This window comes from Sorex fumeus, unplaced genomic scaffold, assembly GCF_029834395.1.
Source record: "Sorex fumeus unplaced genomic scaffold, SorFum_2.1 ptg000065l, whole genome shotgun sequence".
NCBI lineage: Eukaryota > Metazoa > Chordata > Mammalia > Eulipotyphla > Soricidae > Sorex > Sorex fumeus.
The window spans coordinates 284,510-300,000 of NW_026606122.1; the positions used below are offsets into that span (position 1 = coordinate 284,510).

The 15,491-nt window shown below is 39.7% G+C and overlaps 1 pseudogene; it reads right to left on the reverse strand.

Moving 5' to 3' along the window:
• The window catches only part of LOC130036708 (histone H3.1-like), a 48,901-nt pseudogene that overhangs the window by 26,385 nt on the left and 7,025 nt on the right, over nucleotides 1-15,491 (reverse strand).

Below are 15,491 nucleotides of genomic sequence, written 5' to 3' on the forward strand. Positions count from 1 at the left end.
ATGCGGTATCACCTCACAGCAAAGAAATGGGCATGCATCAAAAAGAACAAAAATAAGGAACTGGAGCCAAAGTAAAGTGGGTAAGGTGCTTGCCTTGCACATGGCCGACAGGTTTCGAGGTTCAAAGCCCAACATCCCATGTGGTCTCCCTGAGCCTGCTAGGTATGATTCCTGAGTGCAGAGCTAGGAGTAAGTACTAAGTACTGCTGCGAGTAGCCCCAAAATACAAAAACAAAAAGAAATCAAAAGAACAAAAATCACTAGTACCAGTGTTGGCAGGGATGCAGTTAAAGAGGGACCCTTGTCCACTGCCGGTGGTAAAATCCAGCTTTTTTGGAAAACAATATGGACACTTCTCAAAAAAAGAAAAAAAAAAGAAACTGATATTCCATGGGACCCAACAATTCCACTTCTTGGAATCTTCCACAAGGGCAAAAACTCCATTCCAAAAAGAAATGTGCATTCCCATGTTAACTGTTCACAACAGCTAAAATACAGAAACAACCTAAGTGTCCAAGAACAGATGACTGGATAAAAGTTTTGCTACATAAACACAGTGAAATACTATTCAGTTATAAGAAAAAATTAAATACAATTTTCTGCTACATGAACCCATCTGGAGAATAAAATACATTAGTCTGGAGAGGGACAGATACAAAATGTTCTTTCTCATAGGGATGATACAAAGAAATATAGTAAAGGAATAAAAATTCCCAAAGGCAAGAGAAGCTGAGAACCTAGGAACTGGTCTTTAACAAGGAGAAGACAAGGGATGGGGTGAGAAGCGGACAAGACACTGCAACAATGATGGAAGAAATTGGCTAATCTGGAGGAGGAGGTGGTGCTGGAACGTGGTAAAATGTTATGAATAAAATCCTATCAGTAACAGTATTGTAAACCACAATGCCAAAAAGGGAAAAAAACACTGTCTGTCATAGAGGCAAACTAGTATGTGGGAAGGGAACTGGGGATACAAGTGAAGGGACCATTTTTGGAACACTGCATGACTGAAACTCGTGAAATTTGTAAATCACGGTACCTAAATAAAACATTTAAAAAAAAAGAAAAAGAAATCAGAATAAGATAAAATAGTAATAAAATAAGTGCTTTCTTTAACTATTTCCTGATCACCATGAAATACTTATTGGGAGAGTTCAAGAATCAGGGCCCAGAGAGAGGCAGTGCAATGCAAGTCCTGCCCCCACATCACACTTTAACACACTGTCTAAATAAACTCTTAAGTTTCAAGTTCCTACCTGCCATAATTATTCTCCATTATTTGCTCACCTGATAAAATTGTTTCCTGCATGTCTCCATCCATAGAACTTTCAAAATTCTGCTGAGAATTCATTTTGATATACTGAAGTAGAAAATCCTGTGGTTAAAAAAGAAGTAACACTCCGGTTAGAATTTAGGTACCTACTGTTCCTAATTTTAATTCTGAAAGGTAGACAATGTGGTGAGAAGGATCTTTTTCCTTAAAGTTTTTCATTAATATCATACTAAACATAAGTTTCAGGTGAGTATCATAATGAAGCAACATATATACGTACTACATTAAGTTTGACACTAAAAGTCCATTTCTATTCTTTACCATTTAACTGAGGGGGCTGTAACTTATTAGGATATCTTAAAAACAGACAGGGACCTTGTAAAGAAGAACAGATATGCATGCATTCTCAAGAGACAAGAAGAGGGCTTAGACATTGAGAATTAAAAAATGTGTCAAAGGGGGTGGGAAAGCAAGTAGGGTCTTCGACAGCCTTGCACGAGGCTGAACCAAGTTCAATTCCTGGGACCCTATACGGTTCACTGAGACCTCCCCCAGAGGTGAGCTCTGAGCACAGAGTCAAGAATAATCCCTGAGCATAGAAAAGTATAACCTCCAAATCAAAAGTTATTAAAAATACGCAGACATTTTTAAATTTACTTTTATGCTAGAAAAAAGATTCATCTTATTCAAGAACAAAAACACTGGAATTCAGAGGGTAGGGTGCACTGAAACACAGCTTTTAAGTCACTGAAACACAGATTTTAAATCTGGACAAAGGTGGATACAAACCCCAATATTTTTATTTGTTAGGTAACTTTGGGTAAGTATCTTTACTTTTTTCTGAAATTGTATAATTTCCTCAATAAACAATAAACAAGGGGGTGCAGAGATAGTACAGGGGTTTTGTCTAACCCCAGTTCATCCCCATAACAAACATCACTGAGGTGACCTGGATAATCCACTGCACTCTGGGGTTCCTCACGTTTAATGACCAGCTCATTTGGCTGAGAATCACCAGGGGTGTTCCCCAAGTTGCTAAACATCACTTGGGGATCCTGTCCCTTCACACCTCCCTGCAAAAGAGAATAAAAAGAAAATCCAAAATATAATCTAAAAGTTCTCCGTCTAAATCAGTGTTTTTCATTTTTTCAACCCACTTCTGACCATGACCCCCTCTGACCCTGTTCTTTCTTGGTCCCCACTGTCCTACTGGTTAGACATGTAAGTTTTAGGCTGTGGTTCTCCCTTTATAAACCATGACACTTGTACTTATGATCCCCCTGGAATATCCTAGAAGCCTACAGGGAGCCATATATTCTCTGTTTGAGGAACAATGATCCAAAAGTAATATCCAAGAAAGTGTAGAAGATAGTTAAACAAAGAGGGGCTGGGGATGTACCTCAGTGGTAAAGTATATACTTGCCTGTGTGAAATAGTGTGTTCGATCCCTGAAACAACAAAAGGAAACAAAGTTATAAACAAACTTCTAGTTTATTAATTTCCGACCAGATAATTTGGACATTCGTGCTTGCAGAAAACAAATGAATTTTTCTTGATGAAACATATCTGTTTAAAAATAGCAAAAATGACATGGAGGAATGTATGGACACATTAGGGCAAGAGAGATCATGGGAAGCTAGTCACTCTAGAGTGTGCCCATGCTCTGACTTCTGACTCTTAAGAGTATGTACTATTATCTTTAATAATCTTTAATATTTTCTATTTTTTATTTATTTCTTTTTCTTTTTTCTTTTTAATTTTTATTAGTGAAACACCATGAGGTAAAGTTGTAGACTTACAATTTTTTGTGTTTGAGTTTCAGTTATACAATGATCAAGTACCCATCCCTCCCACCACAGTCCCAATATCCCTCCTATCCCCCATAACCCCCATCCCACCCTGCCTCCGTGGCAGGGCATTTTGTTTTGTTCTCTCTCTCCTTTTGGGTGTTGTGGTTTGCAAAAGAGGCATTGAGTGGCAATCATGTTTGGTCTATAGTCTACTTTTAGTATGCTTCTCCCATCCTGGGAGGATCCTCCCAACACCCTTTATTTGCTGCTCCCTTCTCTATCTGAGCTCCCTTTTCCCCTAGCATGTGTGGCTGGTCTCCAAGGCATGGAGCAAAATTCCTGGTACTAATTTTGTCTCGGCAAGCTACCGAAAGTATCTCGCCCACATGGCAAAGCCTGGCAATCTACCCGTCATGTATTCAATATGCCAAACACAGTAACAAGTTTCATGATGGAGATGTTACTGGGCCCGCTTGGGCAAATCAACGAACAACGGAAAGACCGTGAATTTCAGCCACTCTTGGGTGTTAGTCTCCTATTTTGTTACTTTATGTTCCCCAGATGAATGCAATCTTTCTATGTCTATCCATCTCTTTATGACTCATTTTGCTTAACATGATACTTTCCATGTAGTACCACTTGTATGTAAATTTCATGACTTTATCTTTTCTAACATCTGCATAATACTCCATTGTGTAAATGTACCAAAGTTTCTTTAACCAGTCATCTATTCTCGGGCACTCAGGTTTTTTCCAGATTCTGGCTATTGTAAAGAGTGCTGCAATGAACAAACAATTGCAGATGTCACTTCGACTATACTTTTTTGCCTCTCTGGGATATATTCCCAGGAGTGGTATTGCTGGGTCAAATGGGAGCTCAATTTCTAATTTTTTGAGAATCGTCCATACTATTTTCCAAACCAGGATGTGGCGAGAAAGGGACCCTATTTTCTATTTTTTATAGAGAGAAAGAGATCATTGTAAAGGGAACCCAGAGAAGACAGTCAGACAAGAAAGGAATTGTTTCCCTTAGAACATTTGCCCAATGCCCCCCGCCAAAATTAACTTCCACTTGGTTGTATTTAAAGCCTAAGACATAGAGTTGGAAAACTAATAGGGTATCCACTCTACAATAATACCTTAAGGGATTCTTTCCCTGGAGCCAGGTGTTGTGGGAGGAGGAGAGGGCAGGTAGATTTTGCAGCTCAAATTGAATTCTATGACTTCTCCTGGGATCAATCATTGAGTCTTGAATTGAATAAATCAGCAGAATCAGCCAACAGAAAACAACTTAAATATTGAAGGTAGTAAACACAAACTTACAGCTGTTTGACTAGAGGAACAAAAGTAAATAATCTATTCGAATATGGTTTCAAGCAACAGAAACCTGTAACAAATGATCTATCATAATTAAATATAATCAAGCCATTAAAAAGTGTCTCAAGTGGAAAATTTAAAGAATAGCTTTAATCAGTACAGTTTCAAAAGTTTGTGGTATAATTATGGACTGGAAAGAGAGTACAGAGGCTAAGGTGCTTGCTTGGCATGCAGCTGATCCCAGTTCAACCCCCAGCATTGTACAAAGTCCTCTGAGCATTTTCAGGAGTGATCCCTGACCAAGAGTCATGAGTAAGTCCTGAGCACTATTGGGGGTGGTCTCAAAACCAAAATAAATAAATCTATGAAATAAAATGGAAGAAAATTTAAGACAGGTCAGAGAAAATTATGACAGATTAATACAAGAAGACAAAATGTGGAAAGCAGGGACACATTAAGATTTAAACGGCTTTCAGGGCTGGAGCGATAGCACAGCGGGTAGGGCGTTTGCCTTGCACGCGGCCTTTCGGGCTTCGATTCCCAGCATCCCAGATGGTCCCCTGAGCATCGCCAGGAGTAATTGCTGAGTGAAGAGCCAGGAGTAACCCATTGTGTATCACCGGTGTGACCCCCAAAGCACACACACACAAAAAGATTTAATCTCTCATTTACTAAACAGGTATCATGGCCTTATAAAGTGGTAACATTGAATTTTAGCAAATTTACAAGACACAGAATATAGAAATTTGATTGATAATGAATAAAATTCTTTTCAGCTCTTGATCAATTTCTGCTAACAAAACTGAGGTACAGACTTGCTTTGTCTTTAAAACTAGCTAATACAATTTCAGGTTCTAACTTTACTTATGCAAATCTTCACAATCAACAAAAAGAAACTGAAATGAAATAAAGGTTCTGTTCTTCCCTGCAGCTATGTAGAGGTGAAAACTATTTTGTTTCACAATTATTTCAAATAATCTAAATTTAAAAGCTGTCAAATTGAGATTTTTTTAAAGGAGAATGTCAACCTTTTTTTTAACAATAAGGATACTTATGAATATTCATAACTGTTTCAGGTTGTAGTCTCTGTAAGTATAAAACTTTCCATAAAGTATTATTTAAATAAATGCATTTTGTAAGACTCCCACACCTTTAGAAATTGATGCCTTGTTCTAGGGAAATAAAACATATTTTCATACGATCAATAAAAATGTGTAATTCTAATTAAAAATCTTACTTGATAATTTATTAATCTGCTGAAGTATTTTGTCATATATAATGGCCACCCTCAGTTATACATAGTATGACATAGCAAATAGGAGTTTGAAAATATGATGGTCAGGTGAAGAAATTGTCCTGAATTATCCTAGTGAGCTCAATGTTATTGCAAGAATTCTTACAGAGGAGAAGGAAAGCAGGGGGGATTTTCAGTAAAATGACAAAAAAGATGTGCGTAAGCAAAAATCCTCACTAAAGTATAAGCAAAACCATACATCATTTCTCAGAAAAGCCTCATTAAATCAGTCTGGCTTGCGTGAGAGACATGCATCTGTGTATCTGACAGCGTGTGATCTTAGGACAAAAGAGAGCTGGAGAGTAGGATCAATTGGTAAAGAGATCGCCAAGAGGGCATAGTGCACGCCAGCCATCTTAAGTACAGGCAGACCTGACCCAACAAGATGAAGGAGAAGACTATAGAAATAACGGCCCACTTCTCAGAGGAAAAAGACTTTTCAGTCAAAGGCCAAAGTAGAGCTCTGGACAAAACAAGCAAAAACCAAAAACTAATCCTGCAACCCGAGTCCTGGTGTTTTATGTAAGCAGAGAACTGAACAGCTAAGTTCCCTTCCCCCTCCATGACGGAACAGTAGAGCAAAGCCAAATCCATGAGGCAAAAAGTCATATTGCTAGCATGAACAATAGGTGGGAGAGTGGCTGCTGAAGCAGAAACACAGTGTGCACTTCTAGCTTTAAAAGCCATCACTCCTATGCCAAACTGACAACGCTGTGATCAATCTATTGAGATTTTCAGTTTGATCATTAGGATCACCTACCCCTTTTCCATCATGGCCATAAAAACAAAATTCCAACTCTAAGGGCACAACACCATCTATAGGAAAACAATAGAAATTAAACTGGATGAATAAGAAGAGTTCTGTAGGCAACAATGCAAATATTGAAAGGGAATTATTTTTAATACATATAAAACTATTATGTATGTTTTGTTTGTTTGTTTGTTTGTTTTTCTTTTTGGGTCACACCCAGTGATACTCAGGGCTTTTGCACTGAGGAATTACTCCTGGCAGAGTTCGGGGGACCATATGGGATGCTGGGAATTGTACCAGGGTCGACAGTGTGCAAGGCAAACACCCTACCCACTGTGCTATCACTCCAGCCCCAAAACTATTATGTATTTTTAAGTTAGAAAATAAATCTCTTATGAAAATATATAATTGGAGGTAAGGTAAGGCCCTCCCGTTGATCGTCGATTTGCTCGAGCGGGCCCAGTAACGTCTCCATTAGAGACTTTATTGTTACTGTGTCTGGCATATCGAATACTCTCGGTAGCTTGCCGGGCTCTCCGAGAGGGGCGGAGGAATCGAACTCGGGTCGGCCATGTTGGCCGCTTGTAAGGCAAACGCCCTACCACTGTGCTATAATTGGAGGTAGTAATAGAAATTAGGTAATCTCAAAAAAATCAGAAGTAAATCCAAAATATTAACCAAAAGACAGCATGAGCACAAAGAGGCATTTTCAAAAAAAGATTAAAGATAATGAGGAATTTCAAAAATACTGTGCAGAAAAAAAACACTGCGTAACAATCTGGCATAAAAAACTTAACAAATAGACTAACTGTCCCATAAAAAGAATATCAAAAAAATTAAACCACATCAATGACTCAAACAGAAGAAAAGAAGGAAACTAAATGTAAAGAAAAATGTATTGGAAACATCAGATATACAGGAACACAGTAAGGGAATAAAAACTGGCCAAAGACAACAAAAGCTGAGACTTGGTCTACAGAACTGAGTTTATCATGATGGGGATGGGGGAATATGACACTTCGACAGATGGTGGAGAGAATCAGACATTCTGGTAAAGACTGTGGTGGTAAATTATGTATGGAACCATGTCATTAACATATTGTAAAATGAGTAAATAAATAAAATTTCAAAGAAAAAATTTAGAAACATTAGAATCCATTAGAAGGGCAAATATCAGTTATAGGAATTCAGCACAAGGTACAGAGAAAAATGTGAGAAGAAACCAGAAACAAAAAATAATAGCTATAAATTTCACAAACCTAAGGAAAGAACTAATCACAGATGTCCAGAAAATTTAGAGAATGCCCAATCTTTTTATATTCAGCATGATCTACACCACGACATATCATTTTAAAGTATCATTAGTCATTGGTAAAGGAAAAAATATTAAAGAATGCAAGGGACATGAAGTAACATACAAGGGCACATCTATCTGGCTTTCAGCAGACTTCTAAGCTGCCACCCTACACGCTACAAAAAGGTAAGAATGACTATCACATTTTTAAATTATTATTATTCTTTTTTATTGTAAAGATAGTTACAAAGCTTTCATGTTTGAGCTTCGGTCATACAATGATCAAACACCCATCCCTCCACCAGTGCACATTTTCCATCACCAATGTCCCCAGTACCCCCCCCGCCACACACACACACACCATTCCCCTCCCCCTGCCTCTATAGCAGACAACTTCCCCCATACTCTCTCTCTACTTTTGGGAATTATGGTTTGTAACACAGATACTGAGAGGTGATCACGTTTGGTCCTTTATCTACTTTCAGTACACATCCCCCTTCCCAAACGATCCCTCCAGACAACAATGAGATATCATCTCAGACCTCAGAGACTGGCACACATCAAAAAGAACAAGATAAAACAGTGTTGGCATGGATGTGGGGAGAAAGGGACTCTCTTTCATTGTTGGTGGGGATCCCACTGGTCCAGCCTTTTTGGAAAACAATATGGGCATTCCTTAAAAAAACTAGAAATTGAGCTTCCATATGACCCAGCAATACTACTTCTGGGAATATATCTCGAGGGTGCAAAAAACCACAGTAGAAATGACATCCGCACCTGTATGTTCATTGCACCACTATTCACAATAGCCAGAATCTGGAAACAACCCAAGTGCCCGAGAATAGAGGACTGGTTCAACAAACGTTGGTATATCTACACAATGGAATACTATGCAGCTGTTAGGAAAGATGAAGTCACAAAATTTGCTTATAAGTAGATGGTCATGGAGAGGATCATGCTAAGTGATATGTGTCAGAAAGAGAAGTACAAACATAGAATGACTGCACTCATTTGTGGACTATGAAATAACATGATACTGACACCCAAGGACAGTAGAGATAAGGGCCAGGAATATTGCTCCATGGTTGCAAGTCTGTCTCATGAGCTGGGGGAGAAGGCAGATGGAAAGTAGAAAGGATCACTAAGTCAATGATGGTTGGAGGGATGGTTCAGGATAGGAGATGTGTGCTGTAAATGGATAAAGGACCAAACATGATAGCCTCTCAGTATCTGTATTGCAAATCTTAAATGCCCAGGGGGTATGGTGCTGCCAATAGGTCAACCTGGACATGTGGTGTGAATGCATCAGCAGCCTGATGGTGCCTTCAGGCTTCCTGACACCCCAAACTTGCTGCTGTGCCCTTGGCTAGACCCCAACAACTTGGGACTAAGTTTACCAAGAAATTGAATGGCCAAAAGTTAGGTATGTGGGAGACATGCCCACAAACACCTCCGGATCAGCTATACAGGCTCATTTATTGGCCTTATTTCAGAGACCCATAGATAAATCTCGAAATAGACAAAAAGCCACAGTTAATCTCGGACCTGTGCATGGCTGAACAGACTGGAGTAAATCAGAGGGGTGCAGATTGGCCTGTGCCTGCCCAAGCAGAGTCCCCAGCAGCCACTTGCTTCCACAGTCCAAAATGGTTTCCATACCCTGGGCCTGACTCCACCATATGAGGATGGACCTCACCAAGACATAATCATATGTTGGGACCTAAAACAAATACCATCAGATCATAGAACTATGCCTAACAAAATATGCATGAAACTCTTAATGAAGAAAATTATATAAGTTTTTATTAAAAATAACAGTAGGAGAGAGAAACCACCAATATTGATGTAAAGTTAACATTTCTATCTATAATCTATAAATAAAATGGCAGTTCTGGCAGACTACTAAATGGAAAAATATCACTTGTATCACTCGTATCACTTGTCCCATTGTTCATCAATTTGATTCAGAGGGCACCAGTAACGACTCCATTTGTCCCTGTCACGTGCTAGCATAGCCCAATGTCGTACTGGGGGCTTTTTCAGAGTCAGGGGAATGAGACCCCTTATCGTTACTGTTTTTGGCATATCAAATACGACACGGGTAGGTTGCCAGCTTCTGCCATGCGGGATACCTGACAGGTGTAAGAGTTAATTGGGGTTAATATGAGAGCCCTCGGGCTCTTCCCCCTAAGTGGCCTGTCCTCTGAAAGTAGAATCTTTACAGTTCTCATCATGTATGGTAAAAGATCTAATTATTTAAAGAAGTTCTGTTTTTGTGATGCAGTTGAGGTTTAGATACTTAAAACAGGTTTAAAATGTCTGTAGAGAATAATTATTGTGGACATTTCTGAGTGACCGAAATGTTCTCATTCCTGGATCAGACTTCCCAAGGTCATACTGTACAAAATATCGATAGATCAATGGGAAAATAGCACTGTATAACACTGTCCTCCCGTTGTTCATTGATTTGCTCGAGCGGGCACCAGTAATATCTCACAACAAATTGTGAGAGTTGTTGTTATTGTTTTTGTCATATCGAATACACCACAAGTAGCTTGCCAGGCTCTGCCGTGCGGGGGGAGATACTCTCGGTAGCTTGCTGGGCTCTCCTAGAGAGGCGGAGGAATCAAACCTGGGTTCGTCACATGCAAGGCAAACGTCCTACCCGCTGTGCTATTGCTCCAGCCCATGGAAAAATATATTTGAATGTATTTGGTAATATCCAAACTATGAAAGGAAATAAGCAAGTCAATAAAGCCAAAAATAACCCCATCAAAAAATGGCAAAAACTCTGAATGAGAATCTCTCCAAATACATGCAGATGGTTTTACAAAATGATGTGCAATATTAGACACATGAAATGACATCCAACATCACTAATAATCAGGGAACTGAAGATCAAAGCGACCATGAGATTGTACCTTACACCTGTTAGGATGGCTATTATCAAAAACACAATAAGAGAAAGTGTTTAAGAAGGTAGAGAGAAATAGGAACTTAATTATAATTTGATATATAAATTGGAATAGAAACTATGGCAACAATACATAATGTTCCTTAAAATATTCAAAACAGGGCGGTTGGAGAAATAGTACAGGGGTTAAGCTGCAGGCCTTGCATGCAGCTGGCACCGATAAGACCACTGTCACCACATAGCCACCTGAGCTTCCACAGGTTTATCTATAGAGGCCCCTGAGCACTGCTTGATGTAGTTTTGGAGGTTCTCAGGCACAGCAGGTTTCATCCCAGTTGATTTCTAGCCCCAAGGACACTCGCAGCACTGACTCAACAGTCTCTTGCACTGAACTTCCAGCCTGGTTGACTGAGAATAGCTGAAAAGTTTCCCTGGGTCTCCTTTACACAGCTTGGACACCCCACCACCAACAATTAAAAATAGAGTTATTTATAGATTTCAATTAGTAGAGTGCATGTTGCATAATTTAGTATTCCTGACATCATATGCTCCTACTATGCACTACTTTATGTGGCTGTGGTGGTCTCCAATCACTACTCAGCTGGGATGGCAATTATAAAACAGAATTTTATATAAATAAAACAGAAATATCATACAATGCTGCAGTTCCTTTTATGGTTATTCATACAAAAATAACTAAAATGTCAATTCACTAATAACAAAAACATCAATAAATGGGCAGAAGGGTCAGGATGTACCTTAATGATGGTGTACATGACTTTCATGTGTAAGGCCCTGGGTTGTATACCTCGAACTGCAACAAGAAAATGGGCACCTCTCTAAATAAGCACACAGATAACCCACAGACACATAAAGGGAAAAACACAAATAAAAGCCATGGTAAGATATTAATCACCTCACACCTTTGAAAGTGTAATTTTTTTACACACCTTTGATGTAAAAAATGTCAAGCACAAAGAATTCACGTGTACTGTTGGTGTGATGTAAACTGGTACAGACTCTGTGTAAACACTATGAAGAAACCTCAAATACTTTAAAATGAAACCACCAGGATTCAGCAGTTCCACTTTTAGGTACTTACCTGAAGAATAAGAAAACACTAATTCAAAAAGATCCACAAATTCTCACTTTTATTGCAGCTCCATTTACAATACCTAAGACATGGAAACAATCTATATGTCCACCAATGACAAATGGATAAAATGTTGTAATTACACATACTCAACAGAATTCTGCTCTGCTCTATAAAATGTAGAGAAGAGTATCTAATTACAGAAGATACATAATTATCTTTTGTAATTATCTTTTGTATTTCTGGCCCTCTAATATGATCTTTACAAAATTATTTTTTGTAATTAGAATAATTGTATATAATGCCTTTTTAAATGAGAAAATTACAGAAGACTGATTGTAGTAAGAATTGTAGTAAGAATTAAAGCACCTGACTTGGAAGTTAGACCACTGGTGTTGACCACATGCACTGAGATTGGGTGGAGTAGTTCTATTACTTCCAGTCCCAGCACAACAACATTATATGCTATCTGGTACAATACAACCAGGTGTGTGTGAGCTTTGCAATGAAAGTATGTGACTCCCAGCAAGAACCACAACTAAAAATGTGCTAGTACTATAGACAAGTGTGTAAACACCTGAGCACTGAAACTAGAATATGCTTAACACAACTAAAAAGTACAAGTTTGTGGAAGTTTATAAAAATTCTCTTCTAATCATTATCCCTTTCTCTAATCCAATCCATGTCCCCAAGTATTCTTTGTATAATATTTTAGGGAAATTTTTCCAAACCCCCATACTCAGTGGCTATTCCTGGGTCTGTGCTCAAGAGTGACCTGCTGGAGGTACTTTGGGATCATATACAATAGAATAGGAGCAGCAGCATGCAAGACAAGTGGCTTATCTCCTGTAGTATCCCTCTGGCCCTCTAATATGATCTTTATAAAATGCAAGTCTATCCGGGGTATGGTGCCACCAGCAGGTCAATCTGTACCTGTGAGGCGAGTGCATCAGCAGCCTGATGGCGCCTTCAGACTTCCAGATACCCCAAAATTTATGCTGTGCCTTTGGCCAGACCCCGAAAACTTGGGGCAAAGTTTAACAAGTAAGTAAATGGCCAAAAGTTATGTATGTGGAAGACACACCATAAACCACCTCCGACTCAGCTATATAATTGGAGGCAAGGCCTCAATGGTTCCTGATCAAACTGCTTAATGGCTGTGATCCCAGAGACTCAGAGACAAATCTTGGAACCCATCAGCTTTTGGCAGAGATGTGTCTGGTCCCCGCAGTGGGTTACCAGCTCCGGACCACCCATGGGGGGAAGGGGAGTTGTCCCTCCGCCTGCTCCCCCTTGTTGGCTCGGTGGCACCATTCTCCAGAGGCCATTAGACAGTCAGTTTGGGCCCACAGGGAGGAGACACGCGGGGCCTCACAGGATGGGGGTGGAGCCAGCCCTTTTCTCCCCACCCCAACGAGACCCCGAATCGCTGCCCACGAATGGCCTCTCTGGCTCCTGATCAAGCTGCTTAATGGCCATGATCTCAGAGACTCAGAAACAAATCTTAAAACCCAGCGGCTTTTGGCTGAAATGCGCCCAGTCCCCGCAGTAGGTTACCAGTGCTGGGCCACCCCAGGTGGGAATAGGTTTCATGCCTTGGTCTGTTCCCCCTGGCGGCTCGGTGGCTGCCATCTTCCAGAGGCCATTGGACGGTCAGGTTTGGGCCCTCAGTGATGAGACAAGCGGCGCCTCATGGGATCGGGGTGGAGCCGGCCCTTTCCTTCCCACCCCAACGAGACCCTGAGTTGCCACCCAAGAAGGAGCTCTCCGGCTCCTGATCAAGCTGCTTAATGGCTATGATGCAGGAGACTCAGAAACAAATCTCAGAACCCAGCAGGTTTTAGCAGAAGTCCCTCTCCCTCCAGATTTAATTGTTAAAATTTTGGAACTCCAAAATTGCACGACCACTGCGCAACATCATATGTTATTCATAACCAGCAATCTGTCACTGTCACTGTCCTCCCATTATTCATCAATTTGCTTGAGTGGGCCCAGTAACGTCTCCATTTTGTTACTGTGTTTGGCATATTGAATATGTCATGGGTAGCTTGCCAGGTTTTGCCGTGCGGGCGAGATACTCTCAGTAGCTTGCCGGGCTCTCCAAGAGGGGTGGAGGAATCAAACCCAGCTCGGCCGGGCTGGCTGCGTGCAAGGCAAACGCCCTACCACTGCAATATAAAACAAAATGGTCTACTGTTGCCTTTTCGGCAGATCTGAGTGTTGGGGTAAAATCCCAAATAATAATGGTGGGTCTGGTGTCAAAATATTGAATGTAATCAAAGTAGACAGAGTAATATGGAAATCATCTGCCTCACAGGCAGGGGGAAGCTGTGGGATGGGTGGTATAGTGGGATTTTGGGTGGTGGAGAATGGGCACTGGTGAAGGGACAGGTGTTCCGTTGTATGACCGAGACTTAAACCTGAAAGCTTTGTAACTGCTCTCATGGTGATTCAATAAATAATATTATAAAAAGGAAAATAAATAAAATAAAATGCAAGTCTATTTTTGTAACTTTCCCACTTTTTTACTGTGCAAATAAAGGTCTCATGCATTCAGGGTATGCATTTTATCACTAAGGCTCATCCCTGGCCCACACACTTACAAATTCTTAACATCCCCCATTACCCACAGGATAAAATCTTAAACAGTTAATAAGCACACAGGTTTATTGCAATCTAGGACTATTAAACTGACCAAACAAACTCTACTATGCTCCCATGGGTACCATTCTATAGATATCATAGATAATTACAAAAATTCACAAAGGTCCACGTTTCTCTATCAAATTTGTCTATGTATTCACTTTTCTTCAAGGACATTTCCCACCTGAAATTCCTTCTACCTGACCATCTCTTATCAAACCTACACTGAATGAGTTCAGTGTTCCTTTCTTTCCCATAGCATTAACTGCACTGTAGTATTTCTGCCTATCCTTTCCTACTTTGTGGACTTCCTGATAAATGAGACTGTCATTTTTTTATTTCAGTAACAGAAAGCAGAAGTGAATACCTAGTAAATACTTGACAAAGAATATTTCTCAGACACCAATCCCATCCCTCTTCTAGACTGGTACAAGGAGCCAGAAATTTTGTCTTGTCTGTGTATTCCTAATAATACAATTTTTCATACAGTAATAGGAATTTAATATTTCAGGATTTTTTCTCATTCTACTTTTCTTGGATGATAACATTCACTTCCGTGGCTTAATTTCTTTGAAAATTTTTGAGATCGGTGGATTACAATGCTATTAATAATTGTTTTTATGCACATAATCCCATGGCTTAATTTGTACCTGTACGCTTATGACTTTAACCCCTATTTCTGGCCCAGGTTTTCCTCTTGGCCTCCAGTCATATATAAGCAAGTTGCTAAAATCCCCATATGAAACTCCCACAGGCCCAAAACTATGCTCATTTCATCTCTAAACTTACGTTTTTTCTCCTATGATCTCTTATTTCCAAGAGGTGATCAACTTACTTTCAGTTACACAAAATTGACTCAATTTTCTTTCTTGATCCCTGTTTAATCAGCCAATAAGGTACCAACCCTAGCATCATTATATATAATATCTCTGGAGTCCACTAACCTTTATAATTTCACTGTCATTTCTTCTTTTAAAACCCAAGTCTACTTGCTAAAATTTTCCCAACTGGGCTTCCACCAAGTCTCTAATCTTGCCCCAGCTTCATTCTATTTTGTAATCTACAACCAGAGAGGTTTTCAATCAATGTTTCTCAAATAATGTGACTATTATCACCATGTAAT